A 14667-nucleotide genomic window follows, 5' to 3' on the forward strand; every position below is an offset into this window, starting at 1 on the left:
TACTCATAGTGGGACTATGATGTATTGTTCATTGGAGTGATCAGTGATATTTAAGAAGTTAGATGTAACTACAGGTGCAGAACGGTAAATTGGCCTAGCTGTACTTACGAGTGATTTGTGAAGGGTTATCGTACTGTTGATTGGTTATATTTGATGGAAACAGAAATATATCCTTTGAAAAGTTCAGAGAGTTCAAGGCTGAATCCTTTGAAAAGTTCAGAGAGTTCAAGGTTGAAGTTGAAAATAGATTGGATAGACGGATTAAAACACTTCAATCAGATTGGGGTGGAGAGTTTTTGGATTCGGAGTTCCAGAACTATATGATAGAACATGGAATTGTTTCCCAACTCTCAGCGTCGGGTACACCTTAGCAGAATGGTGTAGTGGAGAAGACAAATAGGACCTTGTTGGACATAGTTCGGTCGATGATGAGCAAGCTTATTTACCAGAATCGTTTTGGGGTTTTGCAGTAGAGACTGCAGTGTATATCCTCAACTGTGTTCCTTTTAAGAGTGTTGTGAGAAGACCTTTGGAGTGTTGGAACGAACGTAAAGCTAGTTTGCATCACTTCCGCATATGGGTTACCCAACACATGTGCTTGAGGCTAATCTAAAGAAATTGGAACAACGTTCGAGGTTGTTCCTTTTTGTAGGCTACCCCAAAGGTATGCGAGAGGGTTACTTTTATGACCCTACGTATAAAAGAGTGTTTGTGTCAACGAATGCTACCTTCCTAGAGGAGGATCATATTAGGGAGCACAATCCACGCAGTAAGATTGTGTTCCGTGAGCTTTCCAACGAAACAACTGAAACTTTAACAAGAGTTGTTGAAGGGTCTATTCCATCAACAAGAATTGTTGATGGTAGTTCATCTAGTAGGTCAGTTCTACCTCAAGAGTTGAGGGAACCTCGATGTAGTGGGAGGGTTGCGAACCCACCTATTCGCTATATGAGTTTCACTGAAATCCTGACTATGGTAGCCGATGGCGAGTTTGAGGATCCATTGTCTTATCAGAAGGAAGTGGAGGATGTTGATTGGGATGAATGGGTCAAAGCCATGGATCTCGAGATGGAGTCGATGTACTTTAACTCAGTATGGGATCTTGTAGATCAGCCTGATGGGGTAAAATCTATAGGTTGCAAATGGATCTACAAGAGGAAACGGGGTGTAGATGGGAAGGTGCAAACCTTCAAGACTAGACTTGTGGCAAAGGGTTATACCCAGGTAGAGCAAGTCGACTATGAGGAGACTTTTTCACCTGATGCCAAGTTGAAGTCTTTCCGCACTTGTCCATTGTTGCATTTTATGACTATAAGATATGGAAAATGGATGTCAAGACTGCATTTTTGAATGGTAATCTTGAGGAGACCATTTATATGATGCAGCTCGAGGGATTCTGATAACGGGCAGAAATGCACGTTATTACAGTGCTAAGTTATTAAACAATGAAGATTTGCATTGATAAAATATGTTAGATTGCGTCCAAAAAGCATTAAGTTCATAACATTGCAGTCACATGCGTTCATCGCATAGAAACAGTTAATTTTTATATTTTTTATGCAGAATATGCGTTGACGCAAAACAGAAAGCGCGATCACAAGAAATCAATGGTCGGGCGCAGCATTACCGCAAGGCTTTGCGGTGAGTTGTGTTTGCAAACATCTGCTCAAGAAGGATTTCCGCATAGAGCCGGCACAACTTGGTGGGCGCATCTGGGTGAAAAGCATAATTAATCACGATGGGACAGAAGGCTGATGACGGTTGAATCCGAATTAAGTTGACAAGCCGCTAACGATAACAAGTACACTCAGATTTTCGATGACAAATATTCAACACTTCAGTCAGAGATTTAAAGCCATTCTATCTGTGCAATCATAAGAGAGAAGCCGCAAGGCAACCTTCAGAAGAGAAATTTGGAGAGTTAGAGAATTTTGCCTTAGTTTAGTCTTGTTCATAGTTTTCTTTTATTTTTAGAAGGCGTAGAGAGAGAAGAGAAGAGACGTCGGAAGATCGTTCAGGGCAACTCGAGGGAGAACCCGGAGGAGTAGAAAGAAGAGAGTGGGTCGACTCTTGCGAGAGCGAGATTATCTTTTGAACAAGAGTAGAAAAGATAGTGTAAAAGCCTGGGAAGCAAGAGATTGCTACCAAGCTTTTTATTCTCTACTTGCATTGTTATTTTGTACTTCAACTTTATATTTATGCAATGGAAGTTCTTATTCTACATTTGTTCACTCTCTTAGCACACATGAGTAGCTAAACTAGTCGAATGAGTTGAGAAGAACTAAGCTAACATGACCTAGGATCTTCATTGCTTGTGATTATCTTGTTTTATGCTGTGCCCAACATCCCTTTAGAGCTACTCGAGAGAGAGTCTAAAGAAAGAACCTAAGACTTGAGAGAGCTAGGTTAGAATCTAGACTCGAGAGAGCAAGATTAGAACTGCATACACAAGAGATAGGGACTTAGAGATAAGCTCTGTTTGCTAACATACATCGCATGCATCCTATCGATAGGTTATGATATTATGTGGTCGCCTTATTTGTGTGTGTGTCATTTTGTCATCGCATGGATAAGAATAGAGGCTTATGTGTAGGTCTTATAGACTCATCGCATATATCACATGCATTCTAGCCTTAGAATCAGTAACATTTGCATCGAGAGATGGTTTACTATTATATGTGTGTTACATAGCCGCATAACATGAATGCATCCTAAGAAGTGTTAGCCGAACCCTTCTCAATCCGTTCACCGCATACTCATCGCATCTTCCGTTTTATCAACTCTTTTCGAAACTCCATCGTATTTGTTTATTTTCATTACCGAAAACAACAAACCAACAACTATTTGAGTTATCGGTTACTGCAAAGTTTTCCTGAAAATTATCACCGCATATTGTTTTCCCAAGTCCCTGAGTTCGACCCTGGACTTACCAGGAAATTCGATGGAGTTTATACTTGGATTCCGTTGAGAAAGCTTGATTCTTCAACGCAATTCCATCACCGCATTTCATCCATAATTTCACCGCATAAAATAACGCATTAAGTTTTTGGCGCCGTTGCCGGGGACTTCGGCAAATTAGTGTGTTAACAGTAATCTTTTTGATTTCTTTGTAGCTTAATCTCTAGCGAATTACGACCCGAAGATTGAAAGAATATTTCAACGACAATTAAAAGACAATTGCCAACAACAAGAAAGAACTCCAAGAATGGCTGAACAACCGGCAGAAAGGGCCACGAACGCGAACAATATAATGGCCAACTCCATTCTTCTGGAGAATGACCGCAATAGACCCATTAGGGACTATGCATCACCAAACCTCTACGATTTCTCCCCAGGAATCATGAGGCTAGCGTTAGATGGATCGAGGTTTGAAATGAAGCCGGTAATGTTGCAAATGTCTAGGCTGCTGGGCAGTTTGGGGGGAGGCGTGGTGAAGATCCGCGTGCCCACATCCGGAGCTTCAAAGAAATCTGCAACACTTTTGTGTTCCCGAATATCTCCACCGAGGAAGTTCGACTCACTCTGTTCCCATTCGATCAAGCAAGAAAATGGGCATATTCTCTCGAACCGAGAGAGATAACCTCGTGGGAGCAAGTTGTCGAGAAGTTTATGAAAAAATATTTCCCACTTACCGAGAATGCAAGGAGATGGAAATTAATAACAAATTTTGAACAAGAAAATGACGAATCGCTCAGCGATGCTTGGGCGAGATTTAAGCGGCTGGTAAGAGACTGTCCATATAATGGCTTACCAGATTGCCTTTAGATGGAGATGTTTTACCAAGGACTGAACCCTGCTCGCAGATCGCTACCAATGTGGCAGCAGCTGGTGGTCTGCTTGACAAAACATATGAAGAGGCCAAGAGTATACTTGATTGCATTTCCAAAAATCACGATGATTGGCAAGAAAGCGATCAAAGGTTAAGAATTAAAGATAATAATGCAAACAGTAGGGCCATCGCATCCTTACAGAATCAAATGACTGCGATGATGAGTTCGATACAAGGCATTGCAATTAACAGGACAGGAGCAAAAAAAGGGTAGGTCAACGCAATTGCTCAAATGACCGTAAGTTGTGTCATCTATGAAGATGCACATTTGATGGAAGAATGCCCAGAAAACCCGCAGTCAGTATGCGTCATAAAGAATAATCCCTATTCCGATACATACAACCCTGGGTGGAGAAACCACCCAAATGTTGCGTGGAATAATCAACAACAAAACTTCCAACCAGTGGCAAAAAGAGCAGGGCCACCCAGATTCTTCCTGCAAAAAATCGGTCCAACGCATAACCAAGCTAGCAGCTCGAAACACTGCAATCTTCGTCCTTAGAGAGCTTGTTGAAGCAATACATTGAGAAAAATGAATCAGTGCTTCAGAACCAAGCAACATCCATTCAAGATCTCAAAATTCAGTTGGGACAAATTACGGGCGAACTGAAAATAGACCGCAAGGAGCGTTGCCGAGCTCAACTGAGCTTTCTTGCAACGCTGGGGGTACCGGTAAGGAACAATGCTTAGCGGTCTCCTTACTAAGCGACAAAATGACTGCGGAAGTAGGGGAGGAACCTATCATGACCAACTTGAATGCGGTGACAACCGAGGACCAGTTGACTGATAAATCGAAAAATCCCGAGGAAATGAACCCTGAAGTTGCGTCCACCCCTAAGCCTTTATAACACGAAGCAGAAGAAGTCCAGCTTCTACCAATCCCGCAAAGATTGAAAGAAAAACAAAATGACGAAGACAAGATCGCAACAGTGGCAGCAATGCAAAATGTCATGATCTCACAAAAAATGTGTGACCCAAGATTCTTTACGATACCATGTTTTATTGGAGGGGTCTACGTGCCCAAGCACTACGCGATCTTGGGGCGAGTATAAACGTAATGGCGCTATCAATCTTCAAACGATTGAATATTGGCACACTCACGCCCATAAAGGAAACTCTCCTGCTTATGGACAGATCTTGAATAACCCTGAAGGAGAGTTGAAAAATGCCGCAATCTCTATTGATAAATTCATCATGTCGGCAGATTTCCTCATTTTGGATTATAAAGTGGATGAAGATGCGCCCATCATATTGGGACGACCATTCCTTTCGATCGGTCGAGCTCAAATTGTTGTGTGCAAGGGGGAGATTGTAATGAACATTAATGGGAAAAAGTTCCAGATTAAGGCAATCAAGATTTCGAAGGACATATAAAAGAAGAAAAAGCCGCCGTGGATGTGAAAAGCCCAGTCGGAATAAGCAATCATTGAGTTACTATATGACTCAACCTCATCAGGGACACAATCTTTTTGAATATCCTTTCTCTGAATCAATACTTCATGAACTTTATCTTTTTGTTATTATCATCTATCTATCTGCATCTTACTTCTTATTCTAAAAAAAAAGCAATCATGCTGAACGATTGCGGTAAAAGAGTTTGTTTTTTTTTAATATTATTTGACCCTCTCACTGTTTTTCTTGCAACGATCGAGGCGAACGATTGCGGAGGTGCTACGCAGAGAAGCAACTACTCTATTCCTTCACCGCAATCCAAAAGAAGAATATCGCCGCAAGGCAGGATGCGTCAACAAACAATGCGGGTGACAACGCAAATTTGGGGGTTGTATTTCTCCTTCATTTTATTCCAAATTTTACACTATCGCATCGCATTTTAATTTTGAAAGTTTTATCACCACATCCTCTTTGATTACCGCAATCATTTAACATCGATGAATTTAGTAAGTCACTGCATGTTGTCTCTTTGTCAATTATGATTTCAATGATGAAACACATGCTTCTGATTTTTCATATACACTAGAGTCAACGTAATCTTAGAAAAGTCACCTCATGAAACATTTCTAGAAGTTAGTGGTCTGATAGCTTTCTTTCAAACCGACCCTTTACCAAACTTCTTACGAGCATTGCATGACTTCTTTCAATCTTTTGGCAATAAGGCCATTGCTGCATTTTAAATTTGGGGGTTAGGGTATTTTATCTTCGACCTTGCCATTTTTAGCTCTAAAAAAAAAAATTGAGAATAACAACTCCACTGTCAACGCAATGGGAAAACCCATGTTGATAAGAGTTAAGTTGTGAAAGACACTTACCCGTAGTTGGATGTCCACAGGACACAGGTAGGGGCAAGCCAAAACGAAAGTAAATCGCCAGGATTAATGCATAAATAAATGACCGCAACTCCGTTGCCAAGAAGTTACGAGTTTAGTCTGAGAAAGAGCGCCTTGCTCGTAGTTGGATGTTCGCATGACACACGTGGGGCAAGCCAAAATGAAGACGAGGTACTTGGATCAGCGCAAGGTCAAAAAAAAAAAAATAATAATAATAACAATGTCCAAAATATGCAAGGATAAAAATCATTTAACACTCAAGTGAAAAAGTTTTTTTTTAAAAATAAATCATGCAATGTCCGGGAATTTAGTAAAGTCCTTTAGAAGGTTAAACTTGCGGTCCCTAGGTCTTAGAAATATTTTAAGAATAGGCTTGAATAAGACTTAAGGAAATTTTGGTATATAGGATTTGAATGAAGTATCCTTGAGAAATCTAGGAAAAGAAATTTGCGGTCGACTTTCTAAAGGAAATCTTTAGCTTATGCTTGAGGACAAGCATTGTTTAAATTTGGAGGTGTGATAATGGGTAGAAATGCACGTTATTACAATGCTAAATTATTAAGCAATGAAGGTTTGCGTTGATAAAATATGTTAGATTGCATCCAAAAAGCATAAAGTTCATAACATTGCGGTCGCATGCGTTCATCGCATAGAAACAGTTAATTTTTATATTTTTTTATACAGAATATGTGTTGACGCAAGGCGGAAAGCGCGATCGCAAGAAATCAATGGTCGGGCGTAGCTTTATTGCAAGGCTTTGCGATGAGTTGTGTTTGCAAACATCTGCTAAAAAAGAATTGCCGCATAGAGCCAACACACTTGGTAGGTGCATCTGGGTGAAAAGCATAATTAATCACGATGGGATAAAAAATTGATGATGGTCGAATCCGAATTAAGTTGACAAGCCGCTAACGATAACAAGTACAGTCAGGTTTTCGGTGACAAATATTCGGCGCTTCAGCCAGAGATTTAAAGCCATCCCATTTGTGCAACCATAAGAGAGAAGCCGCCTTTCACCCCAAGGCTCTATAAATATCGAAGGCAACCTTCAGAAGAGGAGTTAGGAGAGCTAGAGAATTTTGCCTTAGATAGTTTAGCCTTGTTCATAGTTTTCTTTTATTTTTAGAAGGCGGGGCGAGAGAAGAGAAGAGACGCCGGAAGATCGCTCAAGGCAACTCGAAAGAGAACTCGGAGGCGTAGAAAGCAGAGAGCGAGCCGACTCTCACGAGAGCGAGATTATATTTTGAACAATTCCATCACCGTATTTTATCTTTTGAACAATTCCATCACCGTATTTCATTCAAAAAGTAAAATTCAGTGGAGTTTATACTTGGATTCCGCTTAGAAAGCTTGATTGCTCAACACAATTCCATCACCGTATTTCATCCAATATTTCACTCCATAAAATAACGCATCAGATTCATAGCCCAAGGTCAAAAGCAAAAGATTTGCAAACTGAATCGTCCATTTATGGGCTGAAACAGGTGTCTTAATCTTGAAACGTTCGGTTTGATACTGCGATCAAATCTTACGACTTTGACTAAAACGTTGATGAGCCTTGTGTCTACAAGAAAATCATCAACAGTTTAGTGGCTTTCCTAGTGTTGTATGTAGACGATATCCTACTCATTGAGAATGATGTAGGACTACTGACATCAATTAAGAACTGGTAGCGACCCAATTCCAAATGAAAGATTTGGAAGAGGCTCATTTTGTTCTCGATATTCATATCTTTCAGGATCGGAAGAATAAAGTGCTAGTGCTGTCTCAGGCATCGTACATTGACAAGATTTTGCTCAAGTACTTGATGCAAAACTGCAAAAGGAGCCTACCTTTTTCTAGGCATGGAGTTACATTGTCTATGGAAATGTGTTCTAAGACATCTCAAGAGGTTGAGGAGATAAGGCGGGTTCCCTATGCATATGCTGTTGGCAGTTTAATGTATGTGATGCTCTGTACTAAACCAGATATTTGCTATGCTGTGAGGATAGTCAGTAGGTATTAGTCTAATCCAGGACAGGGTCACTGGACCGCAGTCAAGAACATACTCAAGTATCTTCAGAGAACGAGGGACTACATGCTTGTGTATGGAACTAAGAATTTGATCCTTACTTGATACAGGGACTCTGACTTTGAGACTGATAAGGATTCTTAGAAATCCACTTCACTGTCAGGTTTCACTCTTAACGGAAGAGCTGTAGTGTGGTGAAGCACTAAACAGGGATGCATCGCCGACTCCACGATGGAGGCCGAGTATGTAGCGGCTTGTGAAGCTGCTAAGGAGACCGTTTAGCTCAGAAAGTTCCTGGCTGATCTGAAAGTTATTCTAGATATGTCTAGGCTCATTACCCTCTATTGTGACAATACTAGGGCCATGGCAAACTCCAAGGAGCCTCAGAGTAATAGGCGCGGCAAACACATAGAGGAGAAGTATCACCTGATCAACGAGATAGTGCATCGAGGGGACGTGATCGTCACGAAGATCGCTTTGAAGCATAATGTTACTAACCCGTTTACGAAGGCTCTCAAGATTATAATATTTGAGGGTCACCTTCAGAGTATGGGTCTACAGAATCGCCCGCGGTTGGACTAGGGCAAGTGAGAGATTTTTATACTGGGCCTTAGTGTCCTAGTTTATTGTTTTGTTCTAGTTATTTTATACACCTCACTCACTTTAGGATAAGTGGAAGATTATTGGGATGATGTCCTAAACTCTCGTTTAGTTCTATAGTTTGTAAACACTGTATTGAACAAACGCTTGTGATGTAATAATATATGATATTTTCTTCACTATTGTCTATGAAACATGAGATGTTTTAATTGCTTTACCACAAACCAGTAAACTAAGATCACTAGTTATCTTTGTAATTTAAGCATGTATGTGGAGACATACAGATGGATCATGCCTTAAGTGATAACCAAAATGGTCTGTAGTATATGGATATAAGAGGGAAACCTTATCCTGTGACACTATTGATGCAACCCGATTTGTAGATTGTTATAAGTGTTGTGACATGCTACAGATGGTCTGATCTTGATCATTCATGTGGAGACATGCAAGTGGAGGTGTCTTATACAAAGGAGTTTGTATAAGATCAGACCACGAAGTGTATAGTCTCATTATATAACGTCGTTCATGACAGATGCTTCACTTCACTAGGATGACCATATGTAACATGACCTTAATCCTGAGTGAGTTGGTAACTCCTATCTTTGAGGGTGAAGGAACTCTTAAACAAGAGAATCCATGAGTGGAGGCAGATCTTTTTTATTTTATTGTGATAGAATTACCACACATGCATTCGAACAAACAGATATGCATTGTAACACTAATTATTGGCATGTTTTAACAAATAAAGTACAAAAGACAGAGTAAACGTACCAGTTGAACACTTTCTTAAATAAAACACATTCTAGCAGAAGCGAACTTCTCTACGCTACTTATCACCCAACAAACAGTCGCCTAACAGCACCACGATCATCTACACGATCGACAATGCACAAAACAACAGCAACTGAGGATGACAGCACCACTCGAAACCCTCGGTATTCTCGGAGTGAGAATCAAAAGGGTGGACTTTGATGGAATTGGTAGAGGGAAGGAGGAAAAGACGATCGTGTTAAACGAACAAGTAAGTGGGAGATAGTAGAAGACTATCATATAGTCGGGTGCTTGTCGTTTAGAAAAAGGTACACGATCGTATAGGTTTAGCTAAGCGATTGTATATCAAATGGTAAGCGATCGTTTAGGTCCACTTGGCACGCTAAGCGATCGTGTAGTAAAAGTAAGCGGTCGTTTTAGTAATCGTGGGCGATCGTTTAGTACACAGGTGTGCGATCGTTTAGGACAATGGGCTCTATTGTATAGGCTCTCAACGCTAAGCAATCATATATGTACACACCGTGAGTGATTTTTCTTGCGTGCTTTTTCTTGTTTCCTTCAAAATGAAAACAATTTTCATTTTATTCTTCAGTTACAAGAACTGAATCCAAACTTCCCAGTTTCGAACGATTCCGGAGAAATACTCGACCAATTATCACATAACCGCCCAATTAATTAATTAATGAATATAATCATATTATATTCTTAACCTATAGTTTGATATCATTTAACGATTTTTTTTTAAAATAATGTTTTTTTAATAAATAATGACAAAAATAGGGTTGGAGGGAAAGTATTCCCAAAAATAGGTTTTTAAATCGTGTACCGGGTACACGAGTCTCTGGCCATCTGGCACGTGCAGTCTGCTGTAACTATCATGCAAGGTTGACTGAGGAAATCGTGTACCCGGTACACGATTACGTTAAGTTGTGTACCCGGTAACTTCTGCTTTCTGCCTTCCTTCTTCCTCACCGATAACTTCGAACGATTTCACTCCATTTTGCTTTCTACCTTCCAAAATCTTGCTGATTTTCCTCATCGAGTCCTCCATTTCACCGATTCCTCGATTTTTCTCATCGAAATCTTCCAAAATTTTGATTCTGCTCATTTTTCCTCACCCAGTCCTTCATTTGTTCGTCCGTCCAAAATCGTCCGAATGCTTCTGTGGTAAAATTTTTTCTCTGGTTGTTTTTCAATATATTTTAAGCTTAGAAATATATGTATGTTTGGGCTGATATTATATTTCTATGGTAAATCTTATATTTGTATGTATGTTTTTCAATATATTTTATGTATCTTTTTCAATAAAATTCTTTCTCTAATTCTGTGGTAAATCTTAGATCTTATATTTTTTTTATTTGTTTGGGCTGATTTAAACTTAAAAATATATGTATGTAAACTTAGAAATATATGAATTTGTTGGGCTGATCTTATATGTATTTGTTGGGCTGATCTTATATGAATATGTTTGTAGATCTTAAATCTTAGATCTTATATTTTTTTATTTGTTTGGGTTGATTTAAATAAATAGTTTATAAATCTTAGATTTGGGCTGATTTAAATGTATAATATTTAGATCTTATATGTTAAACTTAGAAATTGGATTTGGTTGGGTTGACATATTAACATATTTTTTGTCAACTATAATAGTTGAAAAAATCATAATAAATATGTTGATGTGTCCTAGAGATTTAGTTATTCTTGAATCTGAAAATGATGGAGATAGTGACATTATTGATGAATTATTTGGAAACGACAGTAGTGGTGAATATGATCTTGAGTTGGTACCATCGGAAATATTCACCTAAATAGATTGGGAAATGACAAATTCAACGTGTGAACTAGGGTCTACTTTTTAAGAAAGGAATATAGGTGTAGATAACTGTAGTTTAATACAAAAAGAAATGTTGTTTCATACCAATGAAGATTTACAGCTTGCTGTAAAAAAATATTGTGTCAGAACACTATGAAATTTTCGTAGTGGAATTAAATCAGGATCTTTGGTATGTTAAATATAAATCATGGAGTGACGGTTGTGCTTGGAGGTTACGGGCATGTCGGTGTAAAACTCATGGGATGTTTGAAATCACCAAACTTCAAGGAGAACACTCATGTCTGTTTTCAGAATTGACATAGGATCATTCACAGATTGATTCAAATTTCATGAATATTGAAATTCAAAATTTGGTTAGAGCTGATCCTGAGGTACCTGTGGCCCTACTCTAAGAAGCCATTAAAAAGCAATATGGCTATAATGTCAATTATAGACGAGTGTGGCAAGCATAGAGAAAAGCGTTGATTGCTGTGTTTGGCGATTGGGAGAAATCATATTCGGAGCTTTCGTATTGGCTGAGTTCTCTTGTTCATTACAATCCAGGCACACGAACAAATTGGTTTTTCCTTCCTTCTGATGTGTCAGGTACGACTATTTTTGGACGAGTTTTTTGGACTTTTGGTCCTGCAAGAGAAGGGTTTAACCATTGTAGGTCATTAATCCAGATTGATGGAACTTATCTCTATGGAAAGTATATGGGGAAATTATTGACAGCCTTATCTATCGATGCAAACTGACATATATTTCCCTTTGCTTTTGCTATCGTCGAAGGTGAGAATTCGTCCAGTTGGTCATAGTTTTTGTGGGCATTGCGTGAATATGTTACCCAAAGAGAGGGTATGTGCTTGATTTCTGATAGACATAAGGGCATTATTGCTGCAATTAATAATGAAGAAATTGGTTGGAGTGAACCCAGAGCATACCATCGATATTGTCTTCGCCATGTTGTCAGTACTTTCAATACAAAATACAAATCAAAGCAAATAAAAATTTTTGTGTTTAAGGCCGGAAATCAACACCAAAGGCATAAGTTCATTGGGTGCATGAAAGAATTGAAACAATTGCACCCTGAATGTCTTGAATTTTTTTTTTCAGACATTGACTTGGAAAAATGGACACATAGTCACACGACAAGCAACTATTGATAGGTTCACTATAGTATGATTGGAAGAACGTTTGTGAAGAGCTCTTAGGCGTTCTACCAGAGGATCTGAAGGGATCAAGATTGAGTATCCCTTGGTTGGTATCCCAGTTTCCAGAATTACCTCCTAATGTCGATGAGATCAGCGTACGTAGGTATGCACGAGCATACGTCCTGCAGCTTATTCGAGGATTTTTATTTGCTGACAAGTCAAATACTCTGGTGCATCTCATGTTCCTCCCACTATTGTCTGATTTCGAGCACGCTGTTTCGTACTTGTAGGGTGGTGCATGTCTTCCATGGTTGTATAGAAAACTTTGTCGGGCTTCTAATGTACAAGCGTAGAAAATAGCGGGACCACTGATACTATTATAAGTATGGGCTTATGATCGATTTCCAATTATAGCACCACAAGTCCAACTATAGGCCCCAGATCATCGTCCACTTAGTGCCAGGTATTATTTCATTTATATATTTATTCCGTTTCCATTTTATGTAAGAATATAAATTAATTGTATTTTTTTTTTATAATTTTAAATGGAGTGGTGTATTAGCTGCCTCTGAACAATCAACAAATATGTTGCTCGTGTACAGAAAAATATTCGACATGTTGATGCACAATCAGGTAGTAAATGTGTATATAAATGAATATTTAAAACATTTTATATGTATACTTATTATTTTTGTTTGTCAGGTTATTTGGACGCTATACACTCAGATTTGGTCATCCTTACCTAATTATTATCATGATGGTGAAGACATCTGGTTGACCGTTAGCCCTCTTATATGCTTTCATATAGTAGAGTGGCATCATCCAGATCGTGGAGACAGTTCAGTCTGCGACAAATGATACTTTCATTGTTCTATACACTCCCAGCACTACACCAGATCGATTTGAGAGGTAAGCACGATCAAGACTGGCGTCGAATCCATGCGGAATATTTATCCTACTGGCATGGACGACATGATCGTTGTGTACAGGGAGAATTAACAAATGGGCCAGCTGTATCAGACGACTACTTTCCCTAGTACAATTCGATCACGAGGCGATTTATCACACCTGACACGCTTTCTATTACTGCATGGTAAGAGATTTAAAATCAGACATTTTCTATATTTATGATATGAATATTGTTTAATATTTTTTTTATTGTACAGAATAATTTTATCGGCGATGTTCAACAATATTTAGTGCAGAATAACTTACCAGAATTGGGTTCAATGTGTCAGCAAACATTATTCAACGTAGAATGTATTATTCAACAAACAAGAGGACTGAATGTTGCTGACATCGATCGAAGACGTATTCGTCGTAGACGACAGCGAAAACAGGGTAAACCTAATTTAGAGGGACACGAAGACAACCCTCATAAGGGGTAACGGCCAGAGGGGGTCGTTTTTAAATCACACATTGTATGATTTTCAAATTGTAAATTAAAGAACTAATTGTAAATATTCTTTAATATCATGGTATTTTTTTTTAATATGAGTGCAAGAGGTTTTCATTGTAGATTAAATATATAATTAAGTTTAATAATGAAGGAATTTGTGGACCAATTCCTAAAGTTTTAATATTGTTGTACATCTACAATTAAAAAAAAATAAGTTAACAAACTTTTTTTTAAAAAAGAAAGAAATTATAAGCAAATCGTGGACTGGGTCCATGAGTTTGCTTGACCGGTCAACCAGTCAGCCAACGTGGTGCTGACTGGATTAAACGGTACTCGTGTACCGAGTACACGAGTATGCCACATGGAAATCGTGTACCCTGTACACGATTCCACTACCCTAATTTTGTCAATACTTTTCCAAAACACCTATTCTTAGAAAATGTTTCCCTCCAACCCTATTTTTGTCATTATTTATATCCAATGTATCTCATACATTTAGTCAATTATATCATATATAATAAACTAGTTCAATTATATCATATATAATCGAACTACCTCTTGTCAATTTGAACATTTCAAACTAACCCAAAAACTGATTTTTAACTTTATCCAAACTACCAAGGGGACCTTATGGACCTATGGCTCGAAGCTCCAATGGTACTTGAATATCTGACTAAACTCTTTAGCTAGGAGATCCACCATCCGTTAACAGCCAGACATTCCACTAAAGACCAACACCTGAACGCTTCTTACCATAGATATATTTTTGTGTCCATCAGATATAAGCAATCATGAGTACAATAAC

General features: G+C 38.7%; 1 long non-coding RNA gene across 5 annotated transcripts in view; it reads left to right on the forward strand.

Annotated features, from left to right (window-relative positions):
• LOC120071371 (uncharacterized) overlaps positions 1 to 13963 on the forward strand; it is a 28428-nt gene extending 14465 nt beyond the window's left edge. For 3 of the 5 annotated variants that reach the window (XR_016527987.1, XR_016527991.1, XR_016527992.1), the window contains 4 exons: positions 1564 to 12926; positions 13015 to 13096; positions 13166 to 13556; positions 13630 to 13963. This is a non-coding gene — a long non-coding RNA (uncharacterized LOC120071371). The remainder of the gene's footprint in view (positions 1 to 1563; positions 12927 to 13014; positions 13097 to 13165; positions 13557 to 13629) is intronic. The other 2 variants (XR_016527990.1, XR_016527988.1) reach the window with 2 other exon arrangements.
• The last annotated feature ends 704 nt before the right edge of the window (positions 13964 to 14667 follow it).

The sequence above is a fragment of the Benincasa hispida genome, chromosome 2, assembly GCF_027475165.1.
Source record: "Benincasa hispida cultivar pf3 chromosome 2, pf3_genome.v1.1, whole genome shotgun sequence".
NCBI lineage: Eukaryota > Viridiplantae > Streptophyta > Magnoliopsida > Cucurbitales > Cucurbitaceae > Benincasa > Benincasa hispida.